The 25057-nt window shown below is 33.1% G+C and overlaps 1 protein-coding gene across 1 annotated transcript in view; it reads right to left on the bottom strand.

The window, feature by feature from the left end:
• The window catches only part of Dop1R2 (dopamine receptor 2), a 92958-nt gene extending 68987 nt beyond the window's left edge, over positions 1–23971 (bottom strand). Inside the window, exon 1 of the mRNA XM_036357073.2 lies at positions 23016–23971. The gene's annotated coding sequence lies outside the window, so the exon portion shown is untranslated. The remainder of the gene's footprint in view (positions 1–23015) is intronic.
• Between the last annotated feature and the right edge of the window lie 1086 nt (positions 23972–25057).

Genomic DNA, 25057 nt, shown 5'->3' with positions numbered 1-25057 from the left:
TTTGAAAAATACTTTCATAATTCTAACTCCAATTATTTTACTTTGACAGCTGTCGATATACAAGTATATTATTCTTCAGGGATGATAGTTTTGAATAATTCTAAAAATAAGTTTAAATGCTGTCACAGAATGGCATGACAAAGTAAAAAAAAAAATATTTAAGAATCAAATTTTAAAAAATAAGTGTAAATATTGAAGAAATTCAAGTCATTAATTTCAATTAATTTAAAGCCACAAATAAAGTATACAAATTAATATCATGCCAAATCATTTCACCCACATTTTCCCATCACAAAAAAGTTGATCCACACTTCAAAAGTTGACAGCTGCCAGACATTCGCTCATAATTTGTCAATTAACACCACAAAGTGACTGCGGATTGCCGACGCCATGTTTTTTAACCGCCACGTTGCCCATATAACAGTAAACGTAAAATATCATGGTACATGGAACAATTGCCAACTTTAATTTACTTTGCAAATATTGTCGGTGGCTAAACGTTTTTATTGCATTTGTTTGAAATCTTTTGCCTTGGTATTTGGCTTTTAGTTTATTTTTTAAATTTTTGCTCTGGTTTTTGGTTTCCGTTTTTTCTTTTTTTGATTTATCTTCATTTTGTTGTATTTTTTACCTTGGCATTTCCATCAAAGTTTTCATTGGGTCCAACATACTTTGTGTCACTTGCTTTGCAGATAGAAACAGTTGGTGTTGTTGCTTTTAGATTTGTTGGCAATCTCAGCACGTGCTTGATTTTTATTTGAAAAGTTTGAACTCCGTGCCACCCACGCCGCATTGCCCCACAGTATTTTAGCTCGCGAATATTTCTCCCCTCGAAGCTATTTTGCTTTGTGATTTGTCACAGTGGCATTTCGGTGGTTGTCTTTCTTTAATTTATCAGAGTTGTTTGCATTTGCATTTGTTGAGAATATATAGAGTTCCGTTTATTTGCTGTGTATGCAAAGTTGTTGTCTTGGGGGTTTTTTTGTTAGAATTCATTTGAATTCAAATAGAATTAATTTGACTAATTTAATTTTTTGGAGGGATATTCATTTGTTTATGATAGTAAGTAGGGAGTTGTTATGTGTTATTTTTGTCAGTTGATCACTAGAAAGACCTCCGAAAATAGGAATTAAGCGGTGAAAAATATTTTTCTGCCTAAAATTATCTTAACTTTTAAAACTAAAAAAAAAAAATTTGTAACCACATATGAATATGGTTCTGATAGAGGCACTAGACAAACCATTGATTTTTGATAAAATGGTTTACCCAAAAAAGTCGTTCGGAAAAATTATAATCAAATATCTCATTCCTTCGATCATTACTTGATAAGTAAGTAAGTTTATCGCTACAGGTGTTTAAAAACAATTTCTTACCGACTCTGAAAACAGCTTAGGAGCCTCATACACTAAGTTAAAAAATTCCTAAAAATACATTCAAATCCCTTAAACTATTCGGCGAATCAACTTAAATTTTTGGGTTAATATGCTTAAATATATTTATATATGCATGTAAGCAAAAAAATTAATTTTTTGAAGTTAACAAGTGGATATAACCCCTTATAGGAAGAGATATACTTAGAGAGTTATAACAAAGCAGGCTGAGATAAGGATAAGATGAGCTTGCGATCAGGAACTTGTTTGCAATAGTACAGCAGAATCCGTTCGGTTACGCCAACCTAGTAGGATTTATTACCATTCAACCTTACTATATCTAACCAAGTTTTTTTAAGGTATCTATTATAACTTAACTTTTTCAAGAGAGTTCTCAAATAACCTCAAACTTAAGAGCGACTTATTGAACACAGATCAAACTTGCGTTGAAACATTATCCACAGATTAGGAGGATTTTTCTTTATTTAAATAAATTTAGAGGACTCTTATTGATATTAGCAGTTATTTATGCTATCTTTAAAACCATTACATTTGTAAAACTGACTAATACCCTCAAATAGGGGAAAAAATCGCATGTGAGAAAAAAGTGGAATTATCTACAGCAAGTACAAAATACTCTAGTTAGAAAGTGTTTGTCCCAGTTCTCTGTAGAAGTTTATTTCCTTAAGCCAAAAAATATTTTGTTAATACCTCTCTTCCGCAAAAGTATATCCATAGCTATAATATTTTTACGATGCACTAAAGTTTGGTCTTTATGAATAATGTGCTGCAGTATATTTAAGAAACTCAAAATTAACCATTTTAACAGCAAAAAGTAGGGCTTAAGGTGAGTTCTAGGAAATTGGTTTATATACGCTAAACTACGATCATGTGCTTTTTATTATATTGCTAAACACAGAAATTGGCAATAAACTCGAGTTTACGAAAAGTGCTAGTGCATTATTTATAAACAAAAAAAAAAAAACCAAGGGACGTGGTCAGAGCAGGTATTCTCTCAGAAGTTGCAAAGAAAAATTTTTTTTATTAAATTTTTTTCACTGTCACACTCACTTCTCACCTCCCACCCACAAGCAATTGTACGTTAAATCACAATTTAAGTTACAATTTTGCTAGCAAGACAATTCTTCACAATTCTTTTTTCCACTACATTTGTCTCACCCACATTATGCTCTGTTATATTCATTTTCATTTTTTTTTGCAGTCTTTTAACTCTCTTTCCACTTCAGTTCAAATGGTGGGGTTTACCTTGCATGACTGCTATCCAACATACATATTTATATACACAAGGACAATGGCCGAGGTCGTTTACTCCTTACGCGCTAAGACAATTAAAATTGCGGTTAAACAAGTAAGCTTGTAGGGTTTAAAAACACAAATAATTAAATATGATTCATATACTCGCACACGGTCAACGGATCAAGCGACCAAACAACCGACCGACCGTCTGCCGTACAAATCTCTCTGCCTGCGACCGTCGTTTGCCGTGCGACTTTCATTTTCCCATGGCATTATGAGATAAGTTTTTAAATCGCAACGCAACACTTGGTATTTGTGAAAGAGATATACCTATGTATGTATCTTTTATATGTTTTTTAAATTTTTTTGTTTTATTTCGCATTCATTCGGCACGCTCGACACACTCCTTCGGCGACACTGGCATTTTATCGCGAAAATAAAATTAATTTACGTCTCCACCCTTGCCTGGGTAATCTGCATTGCCATTTTTCTGCTCCAACTACGAAGTGACATGAATGAAGAGAAGAATCACGTCAGCGCGTAGAATGGACAACTTCGCAGCAAAATGAAACGAACGGATTTATACGCCTTAATTGCGAAGTTGTTTAATTTTGCATGAATGTTCAGTAAAGTAAGTTTTATATTTCATATTTTTTTCCTTCGCTTTACATTGAATAAATCAACTCAAACTTCAGTTTTATAAAGTAATTTGCCTTAGCGAAGAGTGATGACGCAGCAGCGAGTTTGAAAATAGATACTGGAATGCGTGAAAACAAAAGTGTAACTCGACATGCTCTTCGCATGTAAATTTTTTTCTGTAATTACTTTCTTCACAAGCTTTCATTTTACTGTTATATTCTGTTCCATTTGTGTATTTATGAATGCTCCAAAGTTACTATGAAATGAAGTCTTGCTGTTGGTTAATTGCTAGTACTTATTTTGCACATATTTTCCCTACAGCTATTGCCTTATTCACCAAATATGTTCGTTCCTACTTGAGGTTTCTTAATAACCACAAAACCTGTCTACATTGGCCTCATCTTCATCCAAGTTGTAATTGCTATGCTCAGACAAAATTCCCAAACGGGTTAAGTGTTCGTTATTAGCTTACAAATATCAGCTATGAGTTGCGAGGGAGCCGTGTCAGTTGATATTACATACATTTCATGCAGGATTCCCTGTCATTTCCGTCCTCTGGTCTGTATCGAAGAAATCAGGTAATTTCTTAAGTTTTCATAAAAACCATGATGGTTCAACATTATTAAACTTAATAAACGAGAGCACAGGTAGTTTTAATAACAATCTCAGTAAGTTTTCGTCCAATTTTTATACTGACTAGGGTATTATCGCGGGCTTTGAGCGCGGCGACTGAATCAAGAAATTCCGTAACGGAAATGAACCTAACACGATCAAAAGGCTTGCATACTTTTAGGCGTATTGTCGCATATCTCAAGTGGAACAAATCAATTGAAGAGCAGGGTGATTCAAAAATAATATACAATTACAATTTTTTTAGTGGCAAATAAAAAAATGGAATTTAATAAGAATTTAATTAATAACAAATAAATTATTCAATATTCGGAGTCATAGTATTAGTACCATTATTTATATTTTGGTAAATAGCTACCCCACCTTTTAGAACAGTATCTAGTTTGAATTGAACAATACAATTGAAATTAGGTAATTCAATAGGATTATTAATGGTAATGAATTACGACTTATCTTGGTTGGCGATTTCAGCATCAACTTCGCTGATAAAATATCAGAGCGGTTTTCAACTCGGAAAAATTTTATTTGAAAATGAATACTGATCCACACGAATATGGGACCACCATTGACGCGGTATTTTTCACATATTTAGAGGATATCAAGTTTCTAACTTATGTTTCTTATTTCAGTCACCATAAACCTATAGTTTCAGTTTCAGATAAAGAGATGCACAACTAATCTCTCACTGCATGTGAGAGCGCAATCGCTAGACGTCAAAACTTTGACAGTTGCCTGAGTTCAGAAGGTCTGACGCTTAGCAATTGGAAAAAGAGGATCGGCCAGATTGAAATCCTACAGAAAAATATGTGAACAGAAAGATTTGTTGCTGCTGTTGAAGAACCTAACAAAAATTGGAAAACAATGAAAACTAAAAGAATAGCGAAATGGAAATGTATGTGATGCTTTGTGATGACAATTGAAAATTATAAAACACATTTATTAATTGAGAGCTTATACATTTATTCTTTTGATTAAGTATAGAAAGTTCAAAAATGAATTTTTTTGATATATTACAAAATTACAAAGGAGGATTTAAATAGTTTCTGTATATACAAGTATTTAACGGATACATGTATAATAATATTTAATCCTAATAAATGTTGGGTATTTAAATTTTCAGAAAAAATTATTATTTTGTCCAAACTGGCTACAATGGAAAATGTTATAAATAACGCTAATTTTGCGGCGCTCTCACACTGGAATAAGTTGGGCATCCCTTTATCCATGGTTTCAATGATAAAAACCTGAATAACCTACATGTATTGTAAGATAATAAAAATATTTTTAGCAATATTAACTTCTCATTTATTCAATAATAGAAAATAATTTTTATACTTTAATTATAAGTAATGAGTTGATAAAAAAATATGCAATAGCAATAGCTTTACCGTGGCAGTCCCCGATGATTAATCATTTTTATTTTGATTTCACCACATTTATTTTTGTACATAATTTACGTGGTAACGCCTAAAAGTTATTTAAAATTTGTGTATTATTTTTATTTTACTATACCAAATTAGCCGTTTTTTTGGGTTTAACCTTTAAAAGTATTCCAAAAAATTAGAAATTCAAATTTGGACAAAATACTCGCGATGTGAACTATTGAAAACTATTTTTCAACGAATGAAACTTGCTCTAGCACCAAGTTATAACGAGCATTGCAATCCTATCAGACATTTTCGAATAATTGCCGTATTTGCAATAGCTTTTCGTGAAGATTTTATACAACGTCCTTTGAAAGTCATAATTTATGTACTTTTCCTTCCAAAGAAATAACAGAGAGAATAAAATAGTTTATGTCGTTTTTATATATATTTTCTATTGCTATAGTCAAGGACACAACTCAACTTATTTTCATACTATTTGTAATTGAAAGTTGAGTGTAATAATTTAATATTTTCGAAATGATATTGTATTAGTAGCTTAAATGGTCATGCTGGGGAGAAAACTTAAATTCTCTGAACAGAACGTAAATTTTACTTTCAAATTTATTTTATTAACGTCAAAATGTCCAATTAATTATTCGCTTTTGCACATAAGTATACCCACGTGAACAAATATTTAATCAACATGTTTTAATTTCCTATTACCATTGTAATTAAATTTTCTAATCATGCAACTTTTTGCACTGTTCGAAACTGGCCACGAATGATTTTAATATTTACAGTTATAATAACCAAACTCAACTTAAAACTAATGCAAATAAAATTTTGTCTATACCATACATAAACATGCACACGAGTTTGAACTTTGTGATGGAATTTAACTATGTGAAGGGTGTTTCAGAGGTGTAGAAATCTTAACTCCAATAACAAAATTTTACTCTCTCAAATATTTTGGTTTTATTAATACTCAATTTTTATTATACAGATTCTTTGATTCGACTCGACTGCGTCTGGTGAAGATCATCATTTCGGACAACTTTTTCTCCAATGTTCGACAGTCGCAGTGGTTTATCCGCATTGTTCATTTACGGGCATACTTAATCATCATCATTCCATCAGTATCACAAGACAAAACGTTAACTTTAGTAGCACCGAAGCTATAATACCCTTCACAAATACAAACGTTCCTTACAAGAACTTGATTCCGTTTGTTCAGTCTGTTTGTCACCTATATGCTATAGTGATCGGATATCCGCCGTTTCGCCAAATGAGCAGTTTCTTAATGAGGAAAGGACAGGTGCAAAATTTCAGATCGATAGCCTCAAAGCTGAGCGACTATTTTTCGCATAGAAAGACAGACGATAATAACGGCTAATTCGATTCAGCTCGTCATGCTGATCATTTGTGTATGAATTTTATAGAGTCTCCGACGCTGCCTACTCGGTGTTACAAACGTCGTAGCAAACTTAGTATACCCTGTTCAGAGTATAAAAATATGTGTCTGATATGATTTGGTGGTAGCCTATAGCCCACCCTAGTGTTGCTAGAAAACAGAATATAATATTTTTCATATATGCATTTTGCTGTTGTTTATTGAAGTTATTATGTTTTTTATATAAATATGTTTTGAGCCACACACACACATGTTCGAACAGGCAAACGCATGTAAACATGTATGTGTTTATTAAAATAGAAGCGCTGATGTGATAATTACCAATTATTGTTTGCTCTCCATTATTTTGATTCCTAATTTTTTCAGAGCTGTTTAAATATAGCGTGATAACAGTGCATATATAATACTATAAATATATAGTATTTTCATATGAATATGTTTTAATTAAACAGCGTGTGAAAGCAGTGAGTCCACTTGTTAAGTATACTAGTATTATTGTTAATATTATATTATATAAATTTAAAATATAAGTATATTTTATACACAAACAATTCAAAAAAAGTTATGCTATAGTGTTGTTATGCAATCGAGTTAGGACAGATATGCTCTCTATAACTTTCAAACTTTAATTATTAAACTATTATTTAACTCTCTAAATAATGTAGCATTTCACCTGCCAAAAGTTTCTCTGTGAATGAAAATCTGATCGTGCATCCAGAGACGGAATTTTTCTGATGTATTGTCGTATTTCTCTGCGACAATTTATCTTTTTCTCTCTATCTTTTTATTTTAAGCGTAACACTTTCTGATTTTCAAGTTAACATTAAAGAAGTATTGTTTTAGAATTATCGATAGATATGTATTGAATGATGCAAAAAAGGCACAGAAATCTGAACATTGTTCTATCTCCTCTATAAAGGATAGTCAAAAATGTTGTTCGTTTCCGCAACATTATTAGTTAAATTTCTGCATTCAATACTGATTGTTGAAACATTTCACTGATTTCTGAACCTGAATAGTTACAGCTTACTATGAGCACAATTATAAGTTCGCACGTTCTTTGCAGCATAGGTCCCTTGGTCAAAAAGCTAAAATGCAAGAATATCATACAATCTTGAAATCACATATTGGTTTTCAAATGGTTATGCTTAGAGTTAGTCCCCATCTCTAAATATCTAATATTTTATCATATCTATACACCATACGTTACGAAGTAAAAATAGTATAAATTCAGTAACCGACCCCGGACACAGAAAACGTTGTCTTTCAAGTGCCAATTTTCCTCCATCTACGAAACTCTTATAAGACTTTTTACAAAAATGGATATAGAGCTGTAACTGTCGAAGTGTTTAATGTTCAGTTCTGCTCAAACTAAGATTTCCTCTCTTTCATTTAAATTTAAATTTCATAGATTCTTAGAAAATCCACACTAACAATTTATAAGAAATATTACCAATAACTTTTTATTTCTTATGAGTATATTATGAAATTACGCGTTTCAACTCAAGAGGATTAGAGACAATTTTCTCTCCGAACATGCACACATTTCTTATGCCGTAAAGCAGACAACTTTAGTGCAATCTTAGTATGCACTTTAATTTGCGAATATGACAGTCCAAGTAGCACTTTTGCAAATGGCAATTCCATTTTCTGCATTTAGCTTAATGCGGTAATAAACTCGAGAATTAAGTGATGCGCACTGCCGAGCGCAACCGAGAAAAATTTCGAAAGCGAAGTTAAGCTGACAGAGTCGCATAGCTTTGAGTAGTCACATCGGGTGAAAATTTCTATTTCTAATGCTATTTATTGTTGAAATTTTTCCATTACAACCAGTGAAACAGCGCCGTGCCAAAAATGCATGCAAATTCTACAAATTACGAGGCACAAAGTGTACAACTTGCGATCATCGACGGAATTTAAATAAATAAATCGTTAGCTAAGCAATGCGCAAAAGTTCCTAAAAACACATCAAATTCCAAAGCTAAATGGAAATTCAAATATTTCTTTCTCGAAATAAATGTTAGTGGAATAAATTCAGTTGGTTGCACATGCAGACACAAAGGAACGAAAGTTTGCCAAAAAATCCGATATAGCGCCTTCAATGTGCTTTAACGAGCTTTAACCGTTTGCCGCTTCCTCAAAGCAATTTTCCAGCGAGTATTTGCGTGATTTTACGCTTTTGGCTGCCGCTGCTCTCACTGTATTGTCACTGTGTGTTGTGCTTTTGTTGTTGCTTCACACACTGTCATTTTGGCCGACGCAGCGCCCTTTTGACGCCCTGGCGACACCGACTGCGGTCAGGTCAGGTCCGGTGGCTGTTTGCCAAGAGCGCTGAGCAAATGCCTGGCGAGGTGTCGTCAAGTTCAAGGCAAATAACTGTAAATGCCATCACATCGGAGTGGAAAAACATTTTTATAAAGCAGAATTTTTCGTGGCAGATATCTGAATCACTCGTGCCCGTCTACGCATGTTATTTGTGTTGTTATATTGCTTTCGTTGTACTTTATTTTGACTGCCTTTTTCTAACTTTTATATTGTAGTATTTGTGCATGAAAAGCATTTCTCTCTTTAGTTGTAAAATGTATTTTATGCGATATTTTATATATGATTTTAATATATATAAAAGGAAGTAGTGCCGTACACATAACTTTTCACTAATCCCCCCTTTCTCCGCATGTAGCAAGTGTTTCGTATTAATTGATTTGAATCATGAATATGTCTACCTTTTTCTTAAAACTCTTCGTCGATAAGAATATTTAAATAGGCAAGTCCAAAAACTTTCTAGCGTACAGCCTACCCAGGATTATTATCGACAATGAAATACCCAAAATTATGTGGGGTAGTGTGGATAAGTATGCAGCCTAAATATCGTCGCAAAGCATTTATCTCAGATCTAAGAACTAGAAACTAGGTGGAGTAGAATAGAAAGATTAAAGCGAAAGAGGGAAATGAAAACGATGCTAAGAGCAATGAAATCTTAAAGCCTTTGCAAATGCCTCGAATTAAATTGATTGTTCAAAAATATCTTGAACGGAAATATTTTCCAATCTAGCAGACTTTCAATTAATTTTTCTATGGTGTCTATTTAGTCGGGATCTACCAGGGACTAGTAGACTAATGACTTAAGTGCTGCTGCGGTCAATTATTTTTTCGAATTCCTCTTTGCTACCAACCGGGGAATCTACCACATCGATAGATCAATCTTTGAATAGGTACTTTATAGGTATACTAATTGTTTAGTGTTATATATATTACAATATAATAATTACTGCAGACTCTCTACTTCTTTAGCATGTTTTGGAATAAATCTTTATACAGCACGACCTTTTTGTATATAATAATATATATTTTGTATATATTTTGGGCACATTTTAAGTAAATTTTGTATTACTTTAATGTCACTTATTTTTAGCTACTTAATCGTCAAAGAGCTTCGGAGATATGAAGAACCCATTTTTTGTGAGACGCTGTTTTCAGAGTCGGGAATGAAAATTTCTACGCGGCAACTGAAAAGACCGATTTGAACTGTTCACACAACTCTCTTAGATATATTTGTCATATAATGATCGAGTGATACTCGGATATTTGATAATAACTTCCCTGAATTGTAAACTTTTTCACCGAAAACGCGTTTTTTACGAAGCCGCCATTTTTTCAAAAATCAAAATTTTGATTAGCCCTTCGATCTGTATTCACCTATATTAAAAATGTTTTTCTTTTGCGTTTTGGGTTTGAGATAAGTCTAAGCAGCAAACGCCGATTACATCAGAATTTTTAATTCAAAGTTTTAAATTTTTTTAACAAATCTACAAAAATGCAAGAACACTTAATTACGTTTAATTGACAAAATATTGACTTGAAACTAATTTTATTTTCAAAGGAATTAAGCGCATTTGAACCTTTGGACCTATGGATGTATACATACACTTACTCGTATATATTTAATTGCAGGAAAAAAACGAACATAAATATATTTGTATAAATGTTTTTTTGCTTGTATCTCATTTTGCAAAATTAATTGACTGTGAAATTTTTTGTGCTAACAATTTTTGCCCATCTACGAAATTCAAAAATTCGCACGCATGACCATAAAAATTCCAACACAGATAGAAATAAAAAGTAAAATGAAATTCAATACACAAAGCATCAAAAGGTCGTCCAGCTCATGAGTCTTTATAAAATTCGCTATTTTTAAAAATGTTTGCTTTGACAGGTTTTTCTCTGGTATGCTTTCCAACAGCTGACTGTTTTCTTCTTTTTTTACAGCTCCTTTCGGTCTCTTTTCGTTTCATATTTGTTTTTTCGCTTTCAAGCTCATTCAACCGCGCACATTTTAGCCATGTAGGTATGAAATCAAGAATTACGGCGTTTTGTAGCAATTCTGCGCGCTGCCTGATGACAAATTATTCCTTTTCATTATTAATGAAATTGTAACAGCACGGTCTGCCAGCTGGACTGTGATGAAGACACCAACAACTACAATAAAAGCGTACACTTGTTAAAGTTGCCACAAAATAAAACCACATCATTTAGCGGGGAAAAACCAACAGACATATGAATTGGATGCTTGCGCGTTGCAAAGGCCAAAAATGAAGAAAAATTTAAATGAAATACGAAAATATGTTAAAACGCCACGCTCACCAGCTTATCAGCTCACCAGCTCACCACCTCACCAAAACGTAATTTAGCATTTGTGTTGACAGCTGCCAACGCTGAGATAATGCGTTAACAATATACCGCCGGCAGCCTTCACCACAATTTTCGCCACCAACAGCAAACAGAGGGCTATTTAGTGCGAAAATACGAGGATCACCTGATAAGTTTAGATAGATTTTTATTAATGAGATTTTATAAGTAGCAGAAAGGATATTTATTTCTGATTAATATCTAATTCTTGTAATGTGAAATGGCCACCTATTTTTTAGTACCCTTTGGTATATTAAGTTTGTCACAAAGTTTGTAACATCTATGTATTGTAGAAGGAATTGTCGGAGACCCTATAAAAAATATATATAAGTAATCAGCATGACGAGCTGAGTCGAATTAGGCATGTACATCTGTTTGTATAGACTGAAATTTTACACAAAACATTTCTTGCTTTTTTATAAAAAAAAATGTGTTTCTTGACCAGTTATACGATTTTAATTATACTCTCGCAATATGTGGCTACAGAGTATAATAGTTTTGTTAACCTAACGGTTGTTTGTATCACCTAAAACTAATCGAGATATATATTAGATTATATACCATATATATAAATGATCAGGATGACGAGACGAGTTGAAATCCGGATGTCGGTCTACTTGAGTAAAAATTAAGATATCTTGTTGAAACTTGGTACACATGCTTTTTGGCAAAAATGTGAGGACGATGTCACGCCCTTAAAACGCCATATTACCCCAACTCCCAAATACTACATATTTTGGTTTTCGTTATTTTATCAAAGCTTGGCATGTCGTTTAATGTGTGAGTTATATATGTATTTATAAAACTGCTTGAAAAGATGATTTCAAGTATACCTCAGCAATGTCAAAATTAACTCAACTAGCCCATTCAATTCTCTATTCCCAATATAGCCTATATAATAATTTTCGACTTTCCACCTGACAAAATGTGCGATACTTTAATAAAATTAAATGAACAAGTTTTCTTAGAAATTGTGTGAGAATATAAATAAAATTGGTCTAGACATTGTTTCAAACCTTATATCCTTAAAATAATGAATTGCGATCCTCTGGTTTAAATACCAAATTTGATTGTAATCCATTAAAATTTCATCTAATCCTAAATTGTTTCATAACATTTTTTAATATAAGTTATCCTAACACCTGAAGGCATTTTTACTAGTTTGATCCTTGCAAGCTGCAAGAGTATAAAATGTTCGGTTGCAGCCGAACTAAGATCTTTCTTACTTGTTTTCTGTAGGCTTTAGGTGGTTTTTTCGAAATATTTTTGCTGTTACGTTTCGTCATCCTATGTATTGTTATATAGTACATGAAAAACAGTAAGCAAGTAACATACATTTTTGAAAAATATTGTATCAGCATTAGAAAACTAGCATAACATCGAAAGCGAACCAACGATCCCATGTTACCTTGAAAAATTCGGAAATAAAATTCTGTTCGATAAAATTTAAAAAAAATTATTTTTAAAGGTTTTGGAATAATGTTACAATTTAAGTTGATTTTTTGCTAAAATGTTAGACCTTATTTAATCCTCCTGCGCTGTTCCAAACGAAACTCAGTTAACACCTAATTTTTCAAACTAACCAATTACTGTATCCGACATATAAGCATACATAACGTATTTAGACACTGCTCTTTAATACAATGGTACATATATATATACACTATATGTATTTACTTGTATGGTGCATATTTGTTGCTTTCCTTTTGAGCCCTCTGGTTGCTGTTTGCCGAAGGTCGGCGTGCCTACCCTCATGACTGCCAGCATCAGTGTGGTGTTGTGGCATGCGGCGTCTCTTTATAAATTAAAATTAACCACAGATGGACAAAATGGACAAAAGAAACTGCTGGCATACCCCCCGTGCAATACCGCGGCAAGCGCCACAGGCAGCGCTATCACTTCAGAATTATTTATTTAGGTTTCTGTTATTTTTTCGGGGTATTGTTGAAGACCACAACCAGAAATAGGCCCCCCGCTTCGTGCCCTCGACAACTTGCCATAGTGCGGCGCTGCTCAAATTGGTAATTGAGTTTGTGGTAAGGCATCAGTGCTTGCAACAAAAGCGAAAACGAAAACAAAAAATTCGCCAAAAATCAACAGGCAATTGTTTGGAGGCGGAAGTGACTCTCGTGACAGTCTGCCTCTATAGCGGAAGTGAGTTTCGGATAACGAAGGACAGTTATAAAATGTAACGGAAAATTGTTAACAAGGTTATGGTCGGATCTTAAGGGACATGTTGCATACAGGATATGCCGGCGCGGACATACCTATGGTAAGTTTTATATGTAAGCTATAACGGTACATTGCATTTGATAGCGGAATTTCGGATATTGTTTAACAATTTTGTAAATACACTGATACAAACAGGAATTTGCAACATGTGGTTGTATGTACACACCCATACATATGCACGAGTATATATGTGTGCTGCCACATATTCTATTAATAGTAAATGTAAATTTAAGCCGGAAGCATATTAGTAGCTTAAAATAAAACTAATATGACAAAGTTCCGAAATTAATTTCAAATTATTCCCACATAAAAAGTTTTTCTACTTTATGCAGCTTATTTGTTCGGCAATTTTGTTGTACTGCAGCATACAGAAAAATAATTATTTAATTAAAAACTAGACGGTTACAAATTTCAAAGTAAATTGATCTGACATTTATGAGAGTAAAGTTTTTATGACTGTCTGTTTTAGATATAGCGCAGAAATGTAATTAAAGTATAAATTACAATTAGAAAATACGAAAATATGTTATTAAAAAGTTTTAAGTTTGTAAGCTCTTTGCATATTGCGTAGCCTGTAAAATATTTTGTTAGAATGTAGAGTTTGGTCCGGGTATATATGTATATATAATTGAAAAACTATTGAGATTTTCTTTCAGATCAAATATACAAGAAAACATTTTTCGGCCACGTACATATGCAAGGTGCAATTCAAAAGTTTTAGGACTTTTGTTATAAAACGAATATTATTTGTTTTTTTTTTTTTTAATTTATTGGCCGCCTTCAAAATAATCTTCTTCCGCCTGAATACAACGTTTTGCACGTTCAAGAAGGTTATCGAATGACTTTTTTAGGTCATTTGTCGGTATAGCGTTTAGGATGGCGGTCGTTGCCTTTTGGATGGCATCAACGTCAGCATAGCGGTTTCCTTTCATGGCCAAATGTAGTTTTCCGAACAAATAAAAATCGCAGGGTGCCATATCAGGCGAACAAAAAGTTTGGATCCTTTTTGGCCTCTTTAATGATGTCTCTTGAATGTTGAATTCTGACGTCTTTTTCGTGTTGTATCAAAGTGTGCGGGACAAATCGAGCACAAACCTTTCTGAGGCCCAAAATTTCTGTCAAAATTCGATAAATCGACGCTGCGGATATTGATAATTCCGATTCCATATATTTAAGCGATGATTTCGGCTATTTTTTAATGAATTGTGAATAAATGTTTTTTTCGTTCACAACATCTTTTGGCCGGCCCGAACTTTCGTCGTCTTCCAAGTCCTCCCGTCCCACTTGAAAACGTTTAAACCACTCGTGAATACGGCTACGGGATAGACAATCATCGCCGTAAACTTGTTTCATCATTTGATGAGTTTTGGTAAAAGTTTTACCAAGTTTAAAACAAAACTTAATGTTGGCTCTTTGCTCGATGCTCATTTTCCGACCGACACTGTAATGTCACATGTAGCGCGATATCTCAGCTGTTATACAAGTCAGCTGTTATATAAATTTTATACGACAACACTGAAGAATACAGAATTGAGGGATAATAATTTCATACAGATGGCGCCACTAGAAGCCGCGTTGTTTAAAAAGTCCTGAAACTTTTGAATTGCACCTTGTCGATGTACAATGGGTGTAGGCATACAGGTTACTAGCTATACAGCCACCGCTTTATATTAATCTCAAAAAATATATACATTTTATTATAAAGATAGTTATAGCTCATTAAAACATTCTTTCTATGCATTTTTTTCAGTTTAAAAAATCTTGAAATAGGCTGAGTTTTCAATGGTTAGGGTTATATTATTTACTAAAAATTTGAAAAAATTTGGGTCATCGGCAATATTCACAGAACGAAATTATTATGCTTTCTTTCATACTTACGTTATACTATAAATTCGAAGCCAAATGAGATCTTTCACGAGCTTTCGTTTGTTAGTAAAAGTTTTGACCTTTCTAAAATTTCTTTGCTTATAAATCTTACACGTAGAAAGTTTTAAAACTCCACTAACTAACTCTTCTAACTTTCAAATACATTTTTATGAAACTTAATTAATTAATTGTAATAATATATTATTGTAAGATAATGTGTTTTGAAATAAATATAACAAAGGTAAGTATTTTATATAGAATAAAAAATTTGCAATTTATATTTTATATATTATATGATTATATGCAATATTATTAAATAAAATTTTTTTTAAGTTTATTTTTAACTTGCGCTTAACGCACCACCAGTCTAGACCATCAAACTGAGTGCTAATGCTCTCTTAATTAAACTAAGAAGCAAGCGCATTTCAAAAATATTTTAACCACCTAATTGTTCAATGTAGATTACGACTCCAATTCATTGGTTCAGTTATCAAAAACTGTTTTTGTACTAAACTCTTGTCTACATTTCTGCGCATTTCGAATTACGTACTAGTGCAGCAGTTAGGAAAACAATATATTGTATAATATCTACAATAACATAAGCCGGGAATCATCAATTCCAGCCAAAGTAGTTTTAAATTATTATTTTTTCTCAGCACACTTAAAACGTTGAAATATGCAATTTTACAGAAATGAGTAGATTATAAAAGTATAGGAGTAATAAGAACTTTAGAAGCTTTATGTGAAACGCTTGCAAATATAACATAAATATTGAATTGAAATTGAATATCCAATATTATTATTTATAATCATACCTTTAGTACTTTTTGTTTATTATAAATTTATTAGTTTTAATATATCGTTATTTATACAGATATCACTTTCTTCTAACAACTCCTGTTGCTACAGATTTCCAAAAAACCTCTGCTTTAGCACACACTGTCTATATGAACTGCACATTGTTTTTAAACGAAAATATTATTGCCACCATATGTTTTGTCTCGCTTTTACTAAACACATATTGTTTACTTAGTTTCTAAAATAATTATCGGTATCATTTATTTATTTATTTGACCCGCTTTGAGCGCTCTCCACCTTTCGTCTACTATAAAAATACATGCATGTATACTTACATACATATACACTTACATACACCCGTATACATATATAGCATAGTGTTTCCGGTAGTTGAGAATGGTTTATTATGTGGCTAGTCTACACCATCAGTTCATTTAACCCACTTTTTTCTAATTTCCAAGCGGAAACTACGCTATACCATTTGCAATAACTCTCAGCTTTGCATCCTTCCATCAACGGTAATTGTTACAAACATACACAAACAAACATACTCTATTATGGTTAAACATATACGAGTTTGCATATGTAAATAAGTACATAGTGTACATAGACACCACTTAAGTTATTCCAGTTAACCTTCAACTGACATATACATATATGCACACACACCCATACAACCAAACCGATAACTATAACGGAACTCCTTTTTTTGCTGTAATTATGCATTCGGTTGTGCTGTTCTCATGTTTATGAGCCAAACTGCTTCATACTTTAATATACATACGAGTATGCAGGATTGTAAGTGTGAGCATATGTGAATCCTTCCATGTTAAAAGTACGCTAGTTTCTGGGTTGTCGGTGTTTTTGTTTTTCTGTATACTTTTTTCTGGCACATTCAAAAGGTAATTTAGAAAAATGACTTAAATTATGGCTGTGCGGTAAGTCTGCCATTTAGTTAGCACATCAACGCCTTGACAACTGGCATAGCATTTCATGCAATTATCCTTGAATTCCGAGAAGAAACAGTAAATATGGATACTGTGGTTTACATATCTCTGTGCTGATATTTGTTTTGGTTTTTGTTTAATTTTTTTACGCGAAAGGTGTGTGTCTGAGCCTGCTGGGAGATGATTAAGAGGAAAAATATTGTCATTAAGGTGGTACATAAGTGTCTGTATGGAAATCTATGAACGCTTTTATAATGTTATATTACTACAAATAAGAAAAAAAGTTGAAGTTTGAAGCAATTGAAAGCTTGTTGCATTCACACAGGTGATGGTAAAATTTTATCATAACCTCACAGCCTACAGAAGTGTAGCCGCCCAGTTAAATCAGTATTGTTAGTTTATCCTAAAACGCGTTTTTTTTCGAACCAGAATTTTCAGAATTTGGTTAAATGGATACTCGGCGACAAATGATTCCATCACTATCCAATTTTTTCAGCAACCAGTTGTTTGATCGAATTTTGTCAAGTCAAAAACTATAAAAATTTCGGGTAATAATCAACTTTTTTTTAATGCTGTCATTTCGAACGTAGATCATAGTATGAACAATATCTTTAAGTAGAGAATTTTTTTTAGATTTCATCTACTGTAACAGTGGAGGTTTTTTTTTAATCCATCGGTGATGCCGTGAAACTCGAAAAAACTCTATTTTATTCTACAAAATTTTACTTCGTATTCTTAATATATGTATAAATAACCCCTTCAATTTTTAAAACAATTAGTACAGCAAATATATATTTTGTTGTGTGTTTTTTTTTGGTTCCCCCTAATATACAAATTTTGAATTGCTGCAGATAATTTACTGAAATTAGTCATAGGAAAATAGTGTTGAAAATAAAATGTCCGTTATAAGAACATGCACAAAACATGTAAATATGTATTCACATAATTGTTACTTGGAATAGACAACAGTTAGTCAGTTCTGGCTTACTTAGTTGGTTCAACCTTGAAACATGGTTGTATTCTCATATGGCCATTGGCTTTACATGTGCACTCAAAATATTATCATAATGAAAAAGATCAGCATTTCGCTGACGAATAATGTTAAATTGGTTGCCATAGAGGAAAGTGATGGGTGCAGAGTTATCGCCCGGAGGGTAAGAGGCTCAAACTCTAATGCAAGTAAACTTAATTTCATGAAAATTATTTACTTACCGCTTGAGAACCCTTGGTGGCATGTCCAGCATGCGAATATATTTTTGGCGTGAAATTTAATCTATTTAGGCTTAGGAGAAGGCCTAAGGGGATCGTCTATATTCGCGGTTTGAAAAAAAGAATTGATTTTTTTGCTTTTTTTTATAATATAGAAAAGTAGTGTTTTTTTTGTAAGTTTTAACACGATTATGACAAATCTAAAATATATTCAAGGGTTTTAAATTGTTACTGATTCATAAAACCTCTTGTTATGTTTAGACAGGCGTTGTTTGGAAAGAAAAACTTTCGATTTCTTGTACACTTTTTCTGTGCTGAAAAAACAGGGTAAAAATGCTTCTTTTTAACGTGCTGCTATATTGTCAGACTTTCAAATATTGAAAAAAGCTTGTGTCTGAAGATAAATGGGATTATAAACATAAAGAAAAAAATGTTGGATTTCACGTTTCTGAAGCTTAAGTCTATTGCCGAAAAGTCGACTACGTCGCACCGGCAGTGGTGCATACAAGTTTCAAATTATTAACTTTATTCTATATCCCAGTTTAATATATAATTAAAAAATTTTCAGTTTTTTACAATTCATCAATTACATAGATATATGTATATGATAGATGTATATAAGTGCTCTTAGATAGTTTCAACGGACCGAAGAAATATCGCCTTAAGGGGAATGAGACCTAGAACTTTAGCTAAGTGGAATATATCTAGGAGTGCTCTTATGAACAATAGTTTGTTGCAATTAAAAATCGAGAAAATTGCTGCTCATCATTCTCCATACACCTTAGCTCGATAGTGTTGAAAACATTTATCTCAATCCAAGAATATAAGAAGCAACCACTTGTGCCAAGTTTTTCATAAAATATGTTTCACCAAAGAATTTAAAAAGCGATCGAATTTGTTTCAAATAATAATATCTAAAATTAGTGAAAACCGAACTCGAAATTATTGATCTCAGAAAGTTATTTCTTTTTACTGCTTTATTCAAATATCTCTGTAAATATATGGATATATTTTTGTACAAGACGGGAAATGATTTAAAAAGTTAGCCGAAAAGACGTTTTACACTTTTGTCCAGTCAAAATAGTTCAACGAGTCGACATCCATCGTTTAAGCTTGGTAGGTCATCTCATTTGGAAAGAGAAAAGGCGTTGGCAAATAAAGATGAAGTGTAATAAGTCGGTTAAGTTGAACGGTCAGCCATACATGCTACTTCTCATTTTCCCTTGCAATAACAATTACACGTTTCAACATGCAAAAGGGAATCCACAGTAAATAATTGGGCGGAAGAGGCATAATGAAATGCTTTTGTTTCGAGCATTTAACACTTTATATGGGCCCAGGATGGACATGATTAAAATTTGGAAAACTCATGTGAAGAGCTCGTGAGTGCGTGAGTGTGCATACATTGGACAGACTGCCGCACGAACTGACTGAGCATGTGAGAGTGAGCAAGCTGCTAGAGTCTGGTACTCTTGAATGATTTTGCGGCTTTGGTTGAAGATCTTTGCTGTGGCAGAATCAGCATTTCTCGAACCAGCGAAAGGTAGAGGGAGCAAGAAGTGCTGGGAGTTCAAGAACTGCGATAAAAAACTATGAACTGTAAGGTATAGAACTTTAAACAGAGCAACGCAGCAGCTTGCCAGAAACTTAAGCATCCATCAAACAGCAAACAATGCTGGTTACAACAAAATTACAGCAAACTGCAACTTGGCAACTTTGCAACATAGTTGCTTAGTAAACTGAACACACATAGTATAAATTATAGCGTGATTACGCGCGCGGGTGTGTGTGTGTGTGCCTACTGTTGCCTTGAAAACCGGCAATGTCAGCAAGAAAGTGAAGGCGTTGCAAACGCAATCTGAGCGCAATGTTGCAAGTTGGTGATGATGTTCATTATGAAAATGATGCTGACCGCTGCACCCACCAAACCGCCAGCAAAAATACATATACTGCCAAGGGAAGCCTTAATAACGGAAAGAAAGAAAAGGTTTTGTGTTCTTCTTTTGTGGCTGCCACCAGCAACGGTCACCGCGTGCAACTGTTATATTACTTCAGTCGCACATGGTTATGGATCCGGTTATGTGTTGCGTTGGCCGCAGTCAGCTGGCTTGTGTTGATTGTTTCGCCGTGGTTGAGGCGGTTGGCCATTTTTATGGCTGTTGACTTCCTCGAGGAGCAAATAAATTTTCCACGTCCACGCACACTAAAGAACAATTACACAAATTTTAATGTCACCATCAGCGTGTAGTTTGACGTGGTGCCGAGCGAATTCGTAAATGTGGTGCATTGTATGGCAAAGAACAGGTTATAGTAAAAAGTACCTACCTTTGAACACTGATTTTAAGATCGTTTCATTTTTTAAATTTCCTAGTTTTATCTGATTTTATCTCACCCAAACAATAGCAAGACCTTATAGATTTCAAACTTAAAACATTTTTTTTTTTAAACTTACAAAAATCTTCTATTATATAAAAATGAGTGCAACATCCACTGAATAGAAAATTTTAGTTTATATCACAGTTTCATGCGCCCAAAGGGCACAATTTAACTGAGGAAGCTCATATATGAATCAAACTTTAACCTTTTTTTCACTTTAAATACACCTTTTTTACATTACATCACTTTATTGTTTTATTTATTTTCGACCCAAATTATTGTACTTAAGCCCAAACATCGGAAAGTATCAACAAATATTCAATCTTCACACTCACTTAAACATCGCAATGAGGAATTATATTGTATTTGCACTGAACAAATAAATTTATTATTATTTATTTAAATAAATTTATATTAAAGAAATAAACAATCACTGGTCATATCATACCAAATAAATTTCAAGCGATCGCTGAGCAGCTTCAGTAGCTTTTATAACTATCCCAGAAGAAAAAGATTGATTCTCTGGGTTGAATCTTTCTAATACTGCTTATATAAAATCTAGTAAAAATAAATCCGTTAGTTTTCCGATAGATGGCATTAAATTAAGTATCTCACATTGTGTAAGTCCGATGGACAGTGTTGTGATTACTTGACTCAGTATTATTTGTGCTCGTGTCAAATATGGGGACTGATAACCCACGCATTTTTGATTTCATCGATTCTGTTCTGGCAACTTTTATGTCAAAGAAGCACCACACTCTGGAAAACCACACGTCGAAAATACTGACAAAGTAATGAGAGATCGTCAGCATTATTTAAATTGGAGCCATTTAAGTAAGGCCCGATATATGGGTACCAAACGAGTTATCACCAAAAATCTCATTAACCGAATTTTCAACTGCAAGTCACAGCAGAAGCGATCCATTTCTTAAGCGAAAACTTGTACAGCCAACAATTCCGCCTTAAAGAAACAATCGCCCAATAACAGACAACTTCGGCCAAGAGGAGAGAAGCTATTTTTCATCAGGATAACGCCTGGCCATATGTACCGATAATGCCGCCCCAGAAATCTGGCAGCTTGGTTGGTTATCGTCCCAGGCTTCAGGTGATTACTCTTTGTGCCTATCTATGGCAAATGATTTTGGTAGCAATAAATTCGTCTTAAGAGGAGTTTACTAAAATCGAATGTAGCAATTGTTTTGCCAATAGGTACGGAATTTTCTAAGAGAGTGGCCATATGTTTATTACCTGCAAACTGGCAACATATATTGCTAACTATGCTAAATAAAATTATAAATTTAACATAAAATAATATCTTTATAGTAGCCCTCAAGTAAAAAAAATATATATACTTATAATTGAATTATAAACATTTGTTCAAGTATTTATATAAGCATCCAAAGGCAGTCCGTTTGGTCGTTGTTTTTTCATCTGACTAGGGATACTAAAACCTGGTTTTCACTCTTAACTGTTTGTTGTAAAAGTAGTGTTTAATCCACACTGTTATCTTGAAGAACTTGCTGTTACTATTTATCAATGATGTGTTCCAATATGTAAGCAAAATTTTCAGGCCAAACTTTGTTCTATAACCTTAATTAAAGAATATAAAAATTATAGAAAAATATTTGCGAATTTTTCTAACTCAGCGTAGTTACACATAAACCAAATAAATGGATATTATTTGAATATTTATATTTATAATATTTTTGTCATTACATTATATATAGTCTAAGGGAAATATTTAATATAATTTTTTTCTTTACTACGTTTTAATAGAGAGTGTGTCAAATCTCGGCAAAAGAAAACTGTTTTTTATGAAATGAAAATTAAAAAAAATATATGTTTGATATCCATCGAATTTATATTTCTAAAGCAATCACTCTGCCAAAATGGAAGCAACATTTTCAGACAAAACTTTATTCTATAACTTTAATTATAGAATAGGAAAATAAGTTTAATGAATAAGTGTATGAGAAAAAAAACCCAATTTTTAACAAATAAAAATTTGAAATAATAGTATTTTTGATATCCATAAAATTTATATTACAATTTTAAAGCATTTAAAAAAAGTAAAACATTATTAGCTAAATTGTTTGGAGCTAAATATATTTTGGCAATACAAATTTTGTCCAATATTAATTTTATAAAGTCAATATATCACATGAAACAAATTTCATTTGCTTAATGCTTATAACGGTTTGCTATAAATATTTCATTGCTAATATACCTTTAGTTATTAAATTGATGCACATACTCCCATTGACAATAGCGCTGCATATTTTTAGGCGCACAAAACGATTCACTCAATTATTTAACACTTTCAATGCAAAACACTGCATGCAAAAACATTATTTCAATCAAATGCCGTAAACGAAATGTAAATAATTAATGCACTGCATTTTGTACAACACATTTAAACATTTTTAAATGGCCGCGTTTATTGGCTTCGGGGTGTTTTTCGCAGGTATGTGTATGTATGTGCTAACAAAGGTAGAATATTAGTTTCTCTGCGGCAATTTTTAATTGAATATCAGTTTACCTTTACCTTTTTTTATTTATTAATTTTTTGGTTTTCTTTTTAATTATTTTTTTTTAATCAGCACTTTTACCCGCAACAACTTGCAGCAACACTTCCAAGCAAAATCATTTTCATAAAATACCAAAATCCTTTTTATCACAAGCAAAGGATTGACGTTTACGTGTGTTTTATGGCAAAAAAAAAAAACTTGGCGCACAGTCAGATAATTTGAGGAACGCACGCCTGCACAAACAAGCTGTAATGGTTGCCTTTTGTTATTTTACCATTTCATTGCCAATTAAATCCGGCACTAACACAATAACACGTACACAATAGCCACATTCGTTTATTTTGGTTTTGTTCTTGCTTTTGCCTTTAAGCCACTGGCGTTGGCCGCGCAATTTTATTTTTCTTAGGTTCTTTTCCCTCCTCTATTTTATGCTGCTTTGTTTTTTCTAACACTATTCGATGATGTTTTCATTTTATTACGTATACGCCACGTCCTACCGGTCTATTGTGCCACAACACACATATATACAATATATACTACATAGGTGTGTATGTGTGCGTTGAGAAATTTCATGTGGCCACCAAGTATTTATTTTGAACCAAGTAAAATCGAATTGAATGCCGAGACTACGCTTCCTAAGCGAACCAAAGTCTTACGCGGCTTGAACAACACTGAAACGCGGCACCTCAAACGCTTAGGAGCTGTGCTGCAACGCTATGCGAAGCACCACACTCTGATGGGGCATGTGAGAATCCCCTTACACGCACGAAGCAAACCCGTTGGCCGACGACAGTTATAGCATTGAAAACGACGGTCATAACGACGAGGATGATGATGGCCTGCAAGAAGCCAAGTGTCAAAGGCAATTTAACGGGGGCAGCAACAGTAAATGTGAGACAGAGCTGCAACGCTGACTAAAGCAGCGAAATAACGGTATTTACAGCTTCCGATTTGGACGCCTTGAGAGCGCACTCGAACTGCAAACTGCATTGGTGAAAAGGTATTTATGCGACCAAGTTGAAATGGAGAGCTGCGAATCACCAAAGTGAGAGAGAGGGAGATTTTGTCATCCTTTAGTGTAAGCAAGGAGCTCGTGCGTGAAAACAGCTGATTTGGAACCAAAGGCAATGAAAACAAACCAAAAATGGCGCCAAAAATTCGAATTGCAATGCGCATGCGCAAAACTTTTTAGTACCAAAGCAAAACCCAGTATTTTCTATACAACGCTCTTTTGTGCTCTCGTAAATATCGCAACTTATAAATACACTGCAACGAGAAGTTTCAGTTCTAACCGACTACCTTAGTCAACTACATATTCAATTTACATATAATATAAGGCATTGGGGCAGTCGGTCGTGATGATAAGACCAACAGGATAATGAAATACATACACACACTCATACATATACAAACTACCATAGAACGATTGGTTGCACACCAGTTGTTGCAAATACACATTTATATCTCTAAATGGGCGTACATGTGTATTAGTGTGTCTGCCGATTGGCTTTAACAGTTAACAATTATATACTCGTGTATAAACATTAATATATTTATATATGTGTACTTATGTATTAAATATTTAATATAAAATATCAAATAAAATATTTTGTGAAAAGGAATTGCGTAGTTGTAAAATCAGCGCATGATTTATTTCAAAATAAAGTTGTAAATTTAATGAAATATTTGGTTCGAATATGAAAACAACTATTAAAAAATTTAATAAATTTTTGAGGGTAGC

This window comes from Bactrocera oleae, chromosome 2, assembly GCF_042242935.1.
Source record: "Bactrocera oleae isolate idBacOlea1 chromosome 2, idBacOlea1, whole genome shotgun sequence".
Classification (NCBI taxonomy): domain Eukaryota; kingdom Metazoa; phylum Arthropoda; class Insecta; order Diptera; family Tephritidae; genus Bactrocera; species Bactrocera oleae.
This window is presented reverse-complemented; position numbering and strand designations above follow the sequence as displayed.